The sequence below is a fragment of the Leptodactylus fuscus genome, chromosome 2 (assembly GCF_031893055.1).
Source record: "Leptodactylus fuscus isolate aLepFus1 chromosome 2, aLepFus1.hap2, whole genome shotgun sequence".
NCBI lineage: Eukaryota > Metazoa > Chordata > Amphibia > Anura > Leptodactylidae > Leptodactylus > Leptodactylus fuscus.
The window spans coordinates 260,634,803-260,648,590 of NC_134266.1; the positions used below are offsets into that span (position 1 = coordinate 260,634,803).

Genomic DNA, 13,788 nt, shown 5'->3' on the forward strand with positions numbered 1-13,788 from the left:
CTTTGTGGATTTATAGAACACTTCAGTCTTTTCGGCTGTGAATTCTTTATAGGGTATGTATAGTATAGTACATGTGCTGTATAGCCAGGGAGCAGAGCTCGGGCCACACATGGTGGCTGTATAGATATAGTGTAGGAGATGCTGAATTATAGCGCCCCCAAAGGGCTATCTCTGCTTCAACCCCTGATACCGATACTTACTAACCCCCAGTCCCTTTTCTAGCATCAGATCCCCCATTTCATCCTCTACAGTCACTCTCTGTCCTCAGAATTCACATGTTGGGTATTAGCAGTGATGTCATCAGTATTCAACATGTGACTAGGGTTGAGCGATTGGGAAAGATCGGATCCCGATCGGCGATCGAGAAAATTTCGGAATCGGCTGGAAAATAATCGAAAAATTGGATTTTGAAATCTCAAGATCGGCTCAACCTCACTGTATATATAATATACAATTAGGGTCGAGCGATCGGGATCAGGAAAGATCGGATCCCCATCGGCGATTGAGCAAATTCTACGATCAGGATCGGGGTCGGCTGGAAAATGATCGGAAATCGGATTTTAAAATCGATCCTGAAATCTCAAGAACGGCTCAACCCTACATGTGACCACTGAGGCCCTTGATTGGCCGCCTGAGTTGCTTCATTTTTGGTCCTGCCCAGGGGAGTAGCAGTCACTAAGATGTTCTGAACCCTGAGAAGACCTCCAAGGTCCCTCTGCCACATAAAAGGAAAAAAATGAACGTGACACTTGGATTGTGCTGAAGTGTTTTGTTTATTTATTCACACAAATGATGTCGGTGGAAGTAGAGTACAACATCATCTGTGTGACTGAACAAGCAAAACACTTCAGCACAATCCAAGTGTGACGTTCATTTTTTCCAAGTACTGTATATTAAGGGTTTGGACTAGGGTTGAGCCGATCTTGACTTTTCAGGATCGATTTTGAAATCCAATTTCCGATCATTTTTCATTCGAACCCGATCTCGATCCCAATGCAAGTCAATGGGATTTTTTTTATTAATCGGAGACCGGATTTTAAAAACAATCCCACTCACTATACAGCATGGAATCTAACCATTGAATGCTTTAATTGTTAGAATCCACGCGGTGTAGTGATTTTTTTTTTTAATCACTAAGTAGCCAGAGGATTTTTTTTTAATCCTCTGGCTACTTAGTCCACCTGGTGTCCACTTACCTGCAGAGATGGCTGTTCTGGTGCCCGGTGTTCTTGTTCTTCTTCGCCTCGCTGCCCCCTGCCTCCCAGGTTAGGAGAGTGTGGGCGGGTACTGGGAGAGGAGACATCACGTCTCCCCGCCCTGTACCTGCCCACACTCTCCTAAGCCACAAGCCCCGCCTTCATCCTAGCTCTTTAACACTAACCTGGGAGGCGGGGGCAGCGAGGTGAAGAAGAAGGAGAACACCGGGCACCGGAGCAGCCATCTCTGCAGGTAAGTAGCTACTAGAGATGTTAGCTAGTCTCCCATTAGAATGAATGGACACAGCTGGTGCGCAGGGGGTTAAGGCTGTTTGCCGGCTGCTTCCATTCATTCCTATGGAACCGCAGTGGAGCCTTCACACTGAGTATTCTGAGCGGAGTGTATACTCAGTGTGAAGGCTAACATTGTTAGCTTTTCCCACAATGCTTGGCCAGTAGCAAAGCATTGTGAGAAATAATCACCGATCTCGATCCCACCTAAAAATATTGTGTTCGGAATTCCGATCGCGATCGTGAAATTTTCCTGATCGGCGATTGGAATCCGATCTTTTCCGAACACGATCGCTCAACCCTAGTTCGGACTCTACATCCACACACTAAGAATCTCCGACTGCATCCCTCTATACTTTCTGCCACATAAAGATACCACCATTCTAAACTACATGTGGTATTTTAGGAGCCCCATTACAGATTTGCACTGTGGCCCAGGTGCTTCAAGTTATGCCTTTGGCTGGCCAGTTCCGGAATGGAACGGGGAACCCGATGTTGCTACAGAGATTCAGGGCTCTTGTTTATTCCACCTAGTCCAGGGCCTCTGGGATTTCTAGAGTGCCTAAAAATCCCCTTTAAGGACTTGATCACATGGATCTGATTGGACGTGGAGTACCTTGTCCATTTTAATCTGAAATCCAGGATGAAACAATAAAAATTCAACAACAATCTACATCTCATAGATGCAACCCAGTTCCTATGCCATGGAAAATTTGGAAAAATTTTGAAAATTAATGAACCCCAAAAACCAAACAGGAAATGGTGCAGCACAGAGGAGGGTCAAAAATCTAAAACTTAACTTTTAATCAATACATTAAAAATCAAAACCATCGGCCTGCATGGTCCGTTTCAAGCGATGCTTTCCTTCATAGTCATGGAGACATTCGAAACGCGTACGTGTCGTGGATGCCAATGTTTTTTACTTTAATGTATTGATTAATAGTTTTTGAGCCCCATCCCTGCTGGACCATTCATGTTTGGTGTTTGGCTTGCCCTTGTTTGCCTGCACTGGACTCTGGTCTGATTCTTTTTGTATATTACTTAAATTTTTGACATGTTGCTTATTTTTGTGAATTTTGCAAAAAAATAAAAAAAAAGACCCAGCATATGACAATGCGGCTAATCCTCGTTCAGATCTGTAACCTACAACAGCAGCCTGTCAAGGCAAAAATCTATAGCAGAAATCTGAGCGTCAGCCTTGGATTTCTGTCTCATAAATACTTGTCAACCAAACATGTGAAAGTAGTCAAAGCAAAGTGACTGGTGCATGAAAACAGCAAAACCTTGGTAGGGAAGTATAGGATAGTTGTGCATATGGAGGGGTAGTTGCACCACTTCCAAAAGTCCAGCTATTTACATCAATTAATAGTCACTGCTCCACTGAATCCAGCACAGTTGGAATTTTCTCTCTAGCCCCCACCGTTCCTGAGTAACAAGCGCAGTTAGTTTTGGTGTCTGATATGCTGTTTTAGCTCTGTAATGTTAGAAGGGCGGTGTCAGGCAGGGGGCGTGACTCAGAGCTCCAATCAGAGGCAGCCAGTGTCAGAGCTCAGAGTCACACCCCTTGTCTGCTCCTGCCTGACACTGCCTCATGACAATACAGAGACTAAATAGCACAACTAACAGCATTGATTGCTCGGGAATGGTGGGGGCTAGAGAAAAAATTCCAACTGTTCCAGAATCAGTGGAGCAGAGACTATTAACTGATGTAAACCTTTTTGGCCCCATTGCAAGATGTGTAAGAAACCACCCCAACTATGATACATAAGGGTATGTTTATACATGGCAGACATTTCTCCTATCATCTTAAAGTTCCATCGTTCCCTTCTGAATGGGTTTGTTTTATGCACAAACACATAGATTTCTGCAACACAATCTGTTGTGTGTGAACGTAGCCTAACCTTAATGTTTACTGGGATATTAATATTGATGACCTTCATATCCCAAGAATAGGTCACCAATATCAGATCAATGGGGGATAACTTTTGGCTTTTCCATAGATCAGCCATTCCTATAAGCAGCTTCTCTCCAGAACAGACACTGGTACAGCGCAGCTTTGAACCATGTGTTTGTAATCCCAAATTGACTCAAATCAGGTCTCAGACTTACCAGACTGGCCATTGACCGAAAGCCTCTAAATCTGACTGGCCTGCAATACCAAACACTGCCTTTCAACAAGAGTGGCGCTGTTTCTAAAATTTTAAAACAATGAAACCCTTTCCATTTACATACCCTATAACGCCTTAGTATCCCCATCCCTATAATGTATCCGCACCTTTAGGTAAGTGCGGTATAGCAGGTTGTAATTATAGATTGTACAATTGTACGTTGCGATTATTGTGGATTTTGCTCTTCCAGAAGGTCATAAAAAATGATAAATTCTAGCATTTAGATTGAGTGCCTTTAATTAGCCAAGTTAATTGCCGGCACCACCGGCACCGTCATGACGGCTGCTCATGCCTGGCGCTGTCCCGATATCGCTGAATACAGGGCACGGTCTATAGACCCCCATTGCATCACTAAAATCCCCTCCATCTGCATTCTGTCCATCTCTATATTTGTTTTTGCGACTACTTGAGCAAATTAGCTAAATTTCCGATTTTTTTCATTATAATAAACCAAATTCGCGACAGATGGAGTCACGTACGATACTATATGTTTGTCCTGATCGCGTCTTCATTATAAGTGTTCATCATACATTGAAAACGGGAAACAACATATTACATAGATGTAGCAGAGCTGAGCGTGTTATTTTACTGCCACTTGTGAGCTCCCCGGATGAAGGTGACTCTATAGATAACTCAGCTCTGCCACTCCAACAAACTCGGCTCTGCTACACCTGTACAAGACGAACAGCCGGTACAGTTCTGAGATCACTTGTCAATTATTCCAAGGAAATTTTTTTTTCCTTGGAAAACTTGATCGTGGAAGGAAGAAGAAGCTTTAACCTCCCTCTAGTGGTTAATACTAGTATTACACACTTCATTAAGTAAGGGATATCGAATAGTCCCAATTCTGACCGATAAAGACGTAGACACTTACAAAGGATTCATAGCGCTCGGTTTTAGAGCATATAAGTTGCAAAAGGTAAAGCTATTACGATCTAGGAGCAGATTTTAAGACTTATATAATAGGGATGTAGCAGAGCCGACATTGTTATGTCTTAGATTTGCATTTGGGGCGTCGTGATTACTTTATAACATGACTTGCGACTTTCCGAAACTACAATTCCCAGCATGCACAGACGGTTGTTGGATGTCAGGGCATGCTGGGAATTGTAGTTTTGCAAGAAACTACTGTACAGGACTCTGACCGGGACCTTCCCCATGTTCTTAGAAGGATCTGAATCATGTCTTGTAGTAGTAATCCGGAATCCTACGGAAAAAAATTGGCGCCGGATACAAAATTAATAATTTCTTATCCTGTTAAAATTAGAAGCTTCCGATGTAATTGGAAAACGCTATTTCTCTATTAAATTTTGACTTTTGCTTCAGTAAACCCCCCCGGAGACTCACAAAAGGCAAACCTTTTTATTACTAAACAACACAAACGAGCGGCCGCTATTAAAAAAGTCATTTACGTTTTATGGCCGCGCAAAAAATGACCACGTAACATGCTGAGGAGGATTCCTTCATCCCCCCATCAGCGATTTATGGCTTTAGTCCTAAAACAATTGTGTTTGGTATAGCTGGAGGGGGAGTATAGTATATACATTTAAAGGGATTGTCTAGAATCGGGAAAAAAGGGGGCAGAAACAGCACCACTCTTGTGCGTAGGCTGTGGCTGGTATTGCATTTTTGAATTAATGACGTTGAGCTGCAATACCGGACATGGTCTACGTCCGAGGGTGGCGCTGTTTCAGGATTAAAAGAAGATCCTTCTTTTTTAAGCGTGTGTTAGTGGGGTTTTGCACTAATAATGGATATAGGACAGGAGATATGTGTATAACCACTGGGACCCCCGGCATCATGAGAATGGGGGTTCCCGAGTCCCCTGTGTGAATTATGTAACACTGTATATGGAAATGAAGGGGACAGCCAGCTGCATAGATTTGACAGTCCCATGTAAGTTCGTGGAATGGTACTCCGTTTACACAGGGCACTCAGTGACCCCCATTCTCATGATGGGTGGGGGTCCCATTGGCCAGATATCCACTAGTCAGGAGTTTGGGGATAGGGGATAAACCACTTTAATTGTAATGTGTATATAAATGGCGAGGTCCGAGCTTTGTATCAGTCATGGTCCATTTCATATATGGTGATGTCCTTCTCATCCCCACCAATCTATATACGGTAGATCTAAATAAGTCCCTCCTAGCTCGACGTTCCACCACCTAATTCATTATTGGTACACCCGGGTCATTATAGTACACCCTGGTCATTATAGTATACCCTGGTCATTATAGTGCACCCTGGTCATTATAGTGCACCCTGGTCATTATAGTACACCCTGGTCATTATAGTGCACCCTGGTCATTATAGTGCACCCTGGTCATTATAGTGCACCCTGGTCATTATAGTGCACCCTGGTCATTATAGTACACCCTGGTCATTATAGTGCACCCTGGTCATTATAGTGCACCCTGGTCATTATAGTACACCCTGGTCATTATAGTGCACCCTTGTCATTATAGTGCACCCTGGTCATTATAGTACACCCTGGTCATTATAGTGCACCCTGGTCATTATAGTACACCCTGGTCATTATAGTGCACCCTGGTCATTATAGTGCACCCTGGTCATTATAGTACACCCTGGTCATTATAGTGCACCCTGGTCATTATAGTACACCCTGGTCATTATAGTGCACCCTGGTCATTATAGTACACCCTGGTCATTATAGTGCACCCTGGTCATTATAGTGCACCCTGGTCATTATAGTACACCCTGGTCATTATAGGTACACCGTGGTCGTTATAGGTACACCCTGGTCGTTATAGGTACACCCTGGTCATTATAGTGCACCCTGGTTATTATAGTGCACCCTGGCCATTATATTACACCCTGGTCATTATAGTGCACCCTGGCCATTATAGTACACCCTTGTCATTATAGTGCACCCTGGTCATTATAGTGCACCCTTGTCATTATAGTACACCCTGGTCATTATAGTGCACCCTGGTTATTATAGTGCACCCTTGTCATTATAGTGCACCCTGGTCATTTTAGTACATCCTGGTCATTATAGTGCACCCTGGTCATTATAGTACATCCTGGTCATTATAGTGCACCCTGGTCATTATAGTACATCCTGGTCATTATAGTACACCCTGGTCATTATAGTACACCCTGGTCATTATAGTGCACCCTGGTCATTATAGTACACCCTGGTCATTATAGTGCACCCTGGTTATTATAGTGCACCCTTGTCATTATAGTACACCCTGGTCATTATAGTACACCCTGGTCATTATAGTGCACCCTGGTCATTTTAGTACATCCTGGTCATTATAGTGCACCCTGGTCATTATAGTACATCCTGGTCATTATAGTACACCCTGGTCATTATAGTACACCCTGGTCATTATAGTGCACCCTGGTCATTATAGTACATCCTGGTCATTATAGTACACCCTGGTCATTATAGTGCACCCTGGTCATTATAGTATACCCTGGTCATTATAGTGCACCCTGGTCATTATAGGTACACCCTGGTCATTATAGTGCACCCTGGTCATTATAGTACATCCTGGTCATTATAGTACACCCTGGTCATTATAGTGCACCCTGGTCATTATAGTACATCCTGGTCATTATAGTACACCCTGGTCATTATAGTACACCCTGGTCATTATAGTGCACCCTGGTCATTATAGTACACCCTGGTCATTATAGTGTACCCTGGTCATTATAGTACACCCTGGTCATTATAGTACACCCTGGTCATTATAGTAAACTCTGGTCATTATAGTATAGTACATCGTGGTCAATATAGGTACACCCTGGTGATTATAGTACACCCTGGTCATTATAGATACACCTTGGTAATCATTGGTACAGCTAAATCTTTGTGCACCAGTTGCACCCATCTAACATCTATAGCCCTCCATAAATCTTACATATCCCACCATAATAGCCAAGTTTACCCAACCAATTCTCATTGTCTATAGATACTTTTTAGAGAAATCCAAACTCTTTGATCTTAGACCTTCCTCAAAGATTCCTCTAAATCCACCCACTTCACAAAGAACATGGCTATGCATCTAAATTTGGGTCATTGGGTTCCTTTAGTGAGACAAGGAAAGGTCCCGTTGGGTGTTTTCTCCTGGGCCCACAATATACAATGTAGATGCGACACTGCAACAGGTTTCTAGATACGTGTGGTCATCTGGATGGAAGTTTGGAGTCTGAAGTCCTAAGTCAATGGTTTATCTGGTGAAGACTCCATGATAGATAGATAGATAGATAGATAGATAGATAGATAGATAGATAGATAGATAGATAGATAGATAGATAGATATGGGAGTTAGATAGATAGATAGATAGATAGATAGATAGATAGATAGATAGATAGATAGATAGATAGATAATGTAGATATATATATATATATATATATGAGAGATAGATAGATAGATAGATAGATAGATAGATAGATAGATAGATAGATAGATATATATGAGAGATAGATAGATAGATAGATAGATAGATAGATAGATAGATAGATAGATAGATAGATAGATAGATATGGGAGTTAGATAGATGATAGATAGATAGATAGATAGATAGATAGATAGATAGATAGATAGGAGATAGATATGAGATAGATAATTAGATAGATAGATAGATAATGTAGATAGATATATATGAGAGATAGATAGATGGATGGATGGATGGATGGATGGATGGATGGATGGATGGATGGATGGATGGATAGATATATATGAGAGATAGATAGATGGATGGATGGATAGATAGATAGATAGATAGATAGATAGATAGATAGATAGATAGATAGGAGATAGATAGATAGATAGATAGATAGATAGATAGATAGATAGATACTGTAGATAGATTAGACATGGATATCATGACTAGCACAAGGTATCGATGTCGCATACTCGCGTCTACTATAAGTATCTGACACATTCCTACTCTAAAACTCTCTACTATGGAGGAATGCTCAGAGCAGCCAATAGAAGCCGGGGATAGACTTAAAGTGAACGCAATATACGGAAAGTTCTTGGTTTAACATACCCGGATGTAGCAGGGTTGAATATGTCATTGACTTGTCCCTAAAGATATTATATCTGAATTGAGATCACGCCGCGGCTTTACCTGGTGTTACAATGCGTTGAACCAAATGACAAACTCAGCTCTGCTACATCTCTGATACTTATATATTGTTTAGGTGAAATATTCATAACAAAGCAACGTGACAACATGAACACGCACTCACACGCTATACATACTATAATAAGACAGTCCATAGTATGGCTTTTAAATACACCATCATTTAAAGCGACAGCGCACAATATTATGTAATAACTCAGCGCATCTCACACCTCATAACTTGCACGTGTAATAATCCAAACCCCAAAATAAAAATAGTAAGTATTCCTTTAAGTCAGTCTACTCAGCCCATTACTCCAGCAAAACTTTGCCCCAATCATCTCTAAGACTCTCCGCCATAAAGTGAGCCCCACTACAGCAAAACCCATTGCTCTATGTCAAGGGGTGAGGCAGCTCTGTTGAATGCTCAGACACCTGTTCAACCACCACTCCATATCCTAGAGCCCAACTTACTCCCAACCATGCAAGACCCCAAATCCAACGCAATCCTGCAGAACTTCCTGTAGCCACACAACACCCCAGCTTGCCACCTTGCAGAAGCCTGCCCATAGAAACGCTGGAGAAAAGTCCATGCCATGTGAAGGAGATGTAAGAGCCCTTACCTGGCCTGCCATAGGATTCCTGTCTGTCACTGCTTGTCTCGCTGTATCATTCCACTATTAGGTAAAGTCAGTTGTCTGTGATCTCCAGCCAGAGGGAAGGAGTTTCTGAGGTTGTCCTAAGGGAACTGTCCAGCATTCCAGTATGTCTAATGTATGTCCAGGTCCAGGTATCCGCGCCTGAGCTCCAGCGGCCGGCTCTCTGTGCCCATGCCACACTCTCTGGGTATAGGAGATAGGTGATGCACCTTTTCTGCTCGGTGCTTTGTGTATAACAATTTTTCATCCAATGCTTTCCCTTTTCAGTGCAGCTGGGCGCCTCTCACTGGCTGTGTCCTTCTTGTGAGCCGCGTCTCTCCTCCCTCCTCCCCTACCTCATTCTTTCCTTTTTTTTTTATTCCCTTCTTATACTCCCTCAATCCGCTCTCTCGCTCTCTCTCTCTCTCTTGCTTTTTCCTCATTACTTTTCTCACTGGCTGGAAGTGAAATTCTCCTTTTTCATACCTCCCTCTCCTGGTATGTTTGCGTTTTTCCCATCTCTTTCGCTCCGTCATCCTCTATTCTACCTGTTTTACTGACTCATAGCACATCACCATGTTCCTATGTGGAAATGACAGCCTAAACGTAGCCTTAGAACTTACAAAATGCAATGTCTGGGGCTGAGGAAGAGGGGCGATCGCCTATATATAGATACAATGTTGCAAGTTGCGGGTTACACATTCGCTGCAACGCAATGTTGCAATGGTAGGACAGTCATCACAATAAAATTGTAACGTTTGGACAATTTGCTACAATGATTGCAAATATTTTGACATTGTATCTCATTCCCTGCAACATTTGGACAATTTGCTACAATTATTGCAAATATTTTGACATTGTGTCTCATTCCCTGCAACATTTGGACAATTTGCTACAATTATTGCAAATATTTTGACATTGACTGCGGCTTGTTCAGACACATATTTACATGCCGCAGCCGCCTAATGATATAATGTTGGTATCCACTTGTCTGATGTTGCAAATCCAATCCGGCTGCATTATAATTGGCATGTCTTTCATACCGGGATGGTGTCTTTTTTTATTTTTGCACATCATGCTTCATTATTTTTTCATTAATCTGCAGCCAATCACTGCTGCATAAGCTGCTAGTCACCGGCAAGGCAGCCCCTAAGGCGTGAAACTGCTGCTATGATGCTCAGTGAATAAAATGCACAGCAGTTCCCGTGACGTGACATTTAGTGGCTGGTCATATGTGCACAAATGAGGAGGGCAGCGGGTAACGCAAGAGCCAGACAGACATCAATGGTTTCAATCCACCGCTCTGCCTTACAGTCTGGGAGCCCAGGAGTCTGAGAGAGACTGGGAGAGTCCATGACAAGTGGGAGGAGGGGGGGGAGAGAAACAGATTTCTCTGAGGTATAATCAGCTGTCAAAGCGGCAAACTATCTGGCACGTAACATATTAAGGTCGACAATCTCTACATTTATAATTTGACTGGAGAATTGGGAAGTCTCATTTTTTTTCTCCTTGTGTCAGTTGGATGGGGCAGAGCGTCGCCTTCTGTTTACTGAGGATTGCCTATCGTGCAGTCATCGTGGGTTTGCTGTAACTTCACTCAGACTTGTTTTTTTTTTCTTAAAGGGATTATCCCATGAATCATTTTCAGATCGAAAGTCCTTAAAGACGATTCATGGCTGTTGTAAAATCAAAGAAAATGTCGTTCTCTGAATTTTTGCTTTCAAGTGTCCTTTGGTGCTGCTGCTAATCTATCATGTTAGTACAGACTCTGAACAGAATCAGTCTCCTGCCCCCTCTGGCAGTGGGCGGCTATAGTCCTGCATTACTTCTGCTATGGAAGGAGACCTCTCAGCTATACTGCCACCTACTGCAAGCAGCACAGCACAACACTATTCCTCTAGATCAGGGGTAGGGAACTTTCGGCTCTCCAGCTGCTGTGTAACTTCAACTCCCAACATGCTCCATTCATTTTCATGGGCGTTCCAAGAACGGCAGAGGAAATATGCATGCTGGGAGTTGTAGTTTTGCAACAGCTGTAGAGCCAAAGGTTCCCTACCCCTGCTCTAGATTGCCTATAGCATCACTATGTAGAGACCTATTGTAGGGAGAGAGACTGAGCATGTTTGTCCACCAAAACCCTGCTGATTGGGTGGACATGCACATTGTTGTAAACTTTGAACACTAGGTGGCACCATACTATTTAAGTCAATAGTTCTTCACTGCTGCTTGTCTGTCCTGATAGAGTGAACTATGAACAGTATCAGTCTCCTTCCTCCTCTGGCAGCTAACAATGTAATCTCGTCTTACTTCCCCTAAAGAAAGAGACTTCTCAGCTATACTGCCACCTACTCATTAGATAAACATGTACATTGTTAGACACTTTGATTACTGGGTGGCGCCATACTATGTAAGTAAATGTCACTGCTGTTTATCTGTCCTGCTTGGATGAACTATAAAAAGTATCAGTCTCCTTCATCCTCTGGCAGCTGACAATATAGTTCCTTCTTACTTCCCCTACAGAAGGAGACTTCTCAATTATACTATCACCTACTGCAATGGCAAGCAGGACAAGAAGCTATTTTTCTGCTGTGAACAGAGGATCACTATGCAAATAGTGAATGTAAGGGGAGTCACTGATCATGTGTGTCCACTAGCACTTTACTTATTAGGTGGACATACACTTTGGCGCTATACACTTTGAACAACCAGTGATACCATGCTGCTTATCTGTCCTACTAGAATGAATTCTGAACAGAATCAGTCTCCTTCTCCCTATGGCAGCAGACAATCTAGCTCCTTCTTACCCTTATCACAAGAGTATTCTCAGCCATACTGTTACAATCCTGCTCCTTCTGCAGTAGCAAATGATCCCTATGCATGGCTATGGAGACAAATAACACAGCATGTGTGTCCACCAGCACTCTGCTCATGAAGTGGACATGGACATTGCTATGCACTTTGCACACTAGGTGGCGCCATACTATGTAAATAAATGTTATTCTGCAGACATTGACAAGCTAATCATATCAACCATATCAGCATGGCTTTGGAGTATGGGAGGAAACCCTTGCAAACACAAGGAGAACATACACAACCCTTACACCCAAACACAGTGGCCTCTTCAACCAGCCGAGAAGTGGGGTTCTGGGGTGTCAAACCCCCCAGAAGTGAGGTATAGAAGACCTCCGGTATCCTAAAAATAGGTCATCAATATATACAGTAAGTTCTGAAAAATCCCTTTAAGAGGCTCTATTCTATGAAGCTATTTTTCATGACACTATACAATGAGTCCTCCGAGAATGCCATGGCACTCGGCTCTAATGAATGTGACACTTTGGCTCCTGCTATGATGTCAAGCATCACACCTGTCCTCAGTACGATCAAAGAGTCGCCCCCTCTTTGAACAGGTCACCAGGATACTAAGTGTTACCCTAACAATGGCACAATGTCACAATGACAAGGAGGAAAACATAGTAGCATATAGGAAACCGATCACACAATACATTGTAACTAGGCGAAAATAAAGAAGATAAGAAGTAAGCTCTAAAAAAGATCAAAAAGCAAAATATAAAAAATGTAACAAAAAATGTCACATATTTAGAATCACTTTCTAGCACATATGGTATAGCGCTTGCCAAAAAACAAACCTACACATATTATGTATGCACACTGTAACGTGTGCAGGGTGGGACGCAAGAATGACAACCAGATTGTTGACTTAACGGGTTTTACTAAAGTCTTAGACTTGGTTGAAGAAGCAGGAACAATATTCAGGAAAGTAGGAGATCCTAAGTCACTAGGCGTCTGACCTGTACAAGGGGAGACTCCTCATCCTCATACAAATGGAGCGGAATAATTCCATCCTCTGGTGATAATTGGGTAGAATATACACCCGTGCCTCCCTACATCACCACTCACTAGCTTCCAAGATGGCTGCCTCCTGCTGTATGCTGATTCTTGATCCTCCCTAGCTTCCAAGATGGTTGCCTCCTGCTGTATCCTGATTCTTGATCCTCAATGGTTTCCAAGATGGTTGCCTCCTGCTGTATACTGATTCTTGATCCTCAATGGTTTCCAAGATGGTTGCCTCCTGCTGTCTGCTGATTCTTGATCCTCAATGGTTTCCAAGATGGCTGCCTCCTGCTGTATGCTGATTCTTGATCCTCAATGGCTTCCAAGTTGCCTCCTGCTGTATGCTTGTTCTTGATCCTCAATGGTTTCCAAGATGGCTGCCTCCTGCTGTATGCTGATTCTTGATCCCCCCTGGCTTCCAAGATGCCTGCCTCCTGCTGTATGCTGATTCTTGATCCTCAATGGCTTCCAAGATGCCTGCCTCCTGCTGTATGCTGATTCTTGATCCTCAATGGCTTCCAAGATGCCTGCCTCCTGCTGTA

At 42.9% G+C, this 13,788-nt stretch overlaps 1 protein-coding gene across 2 annotated transcripts in view; it reads right to left on the reverse strand.

Moving 5' to 3' along the window:
• Positions 1–9,766, reverse strand: part of CNTN5 (contactin 5) — a 1,103,706-nt gene extending 1,093,940 nt beyond the window's left edge. For both annotated transcript variants that reach the window (XM_075266105.1, XM_075266104.1), the window contains exon 1: positions 9,380–9,766. The gene's annotated coding sequence lies outside the window, so the exon portion shown is untranslated. The remainder of the gene's footprint in view (positions 1–9,379) is intronic.
• Positions 9,767–13,788: the final 4,022 nt, after the last annotated feature.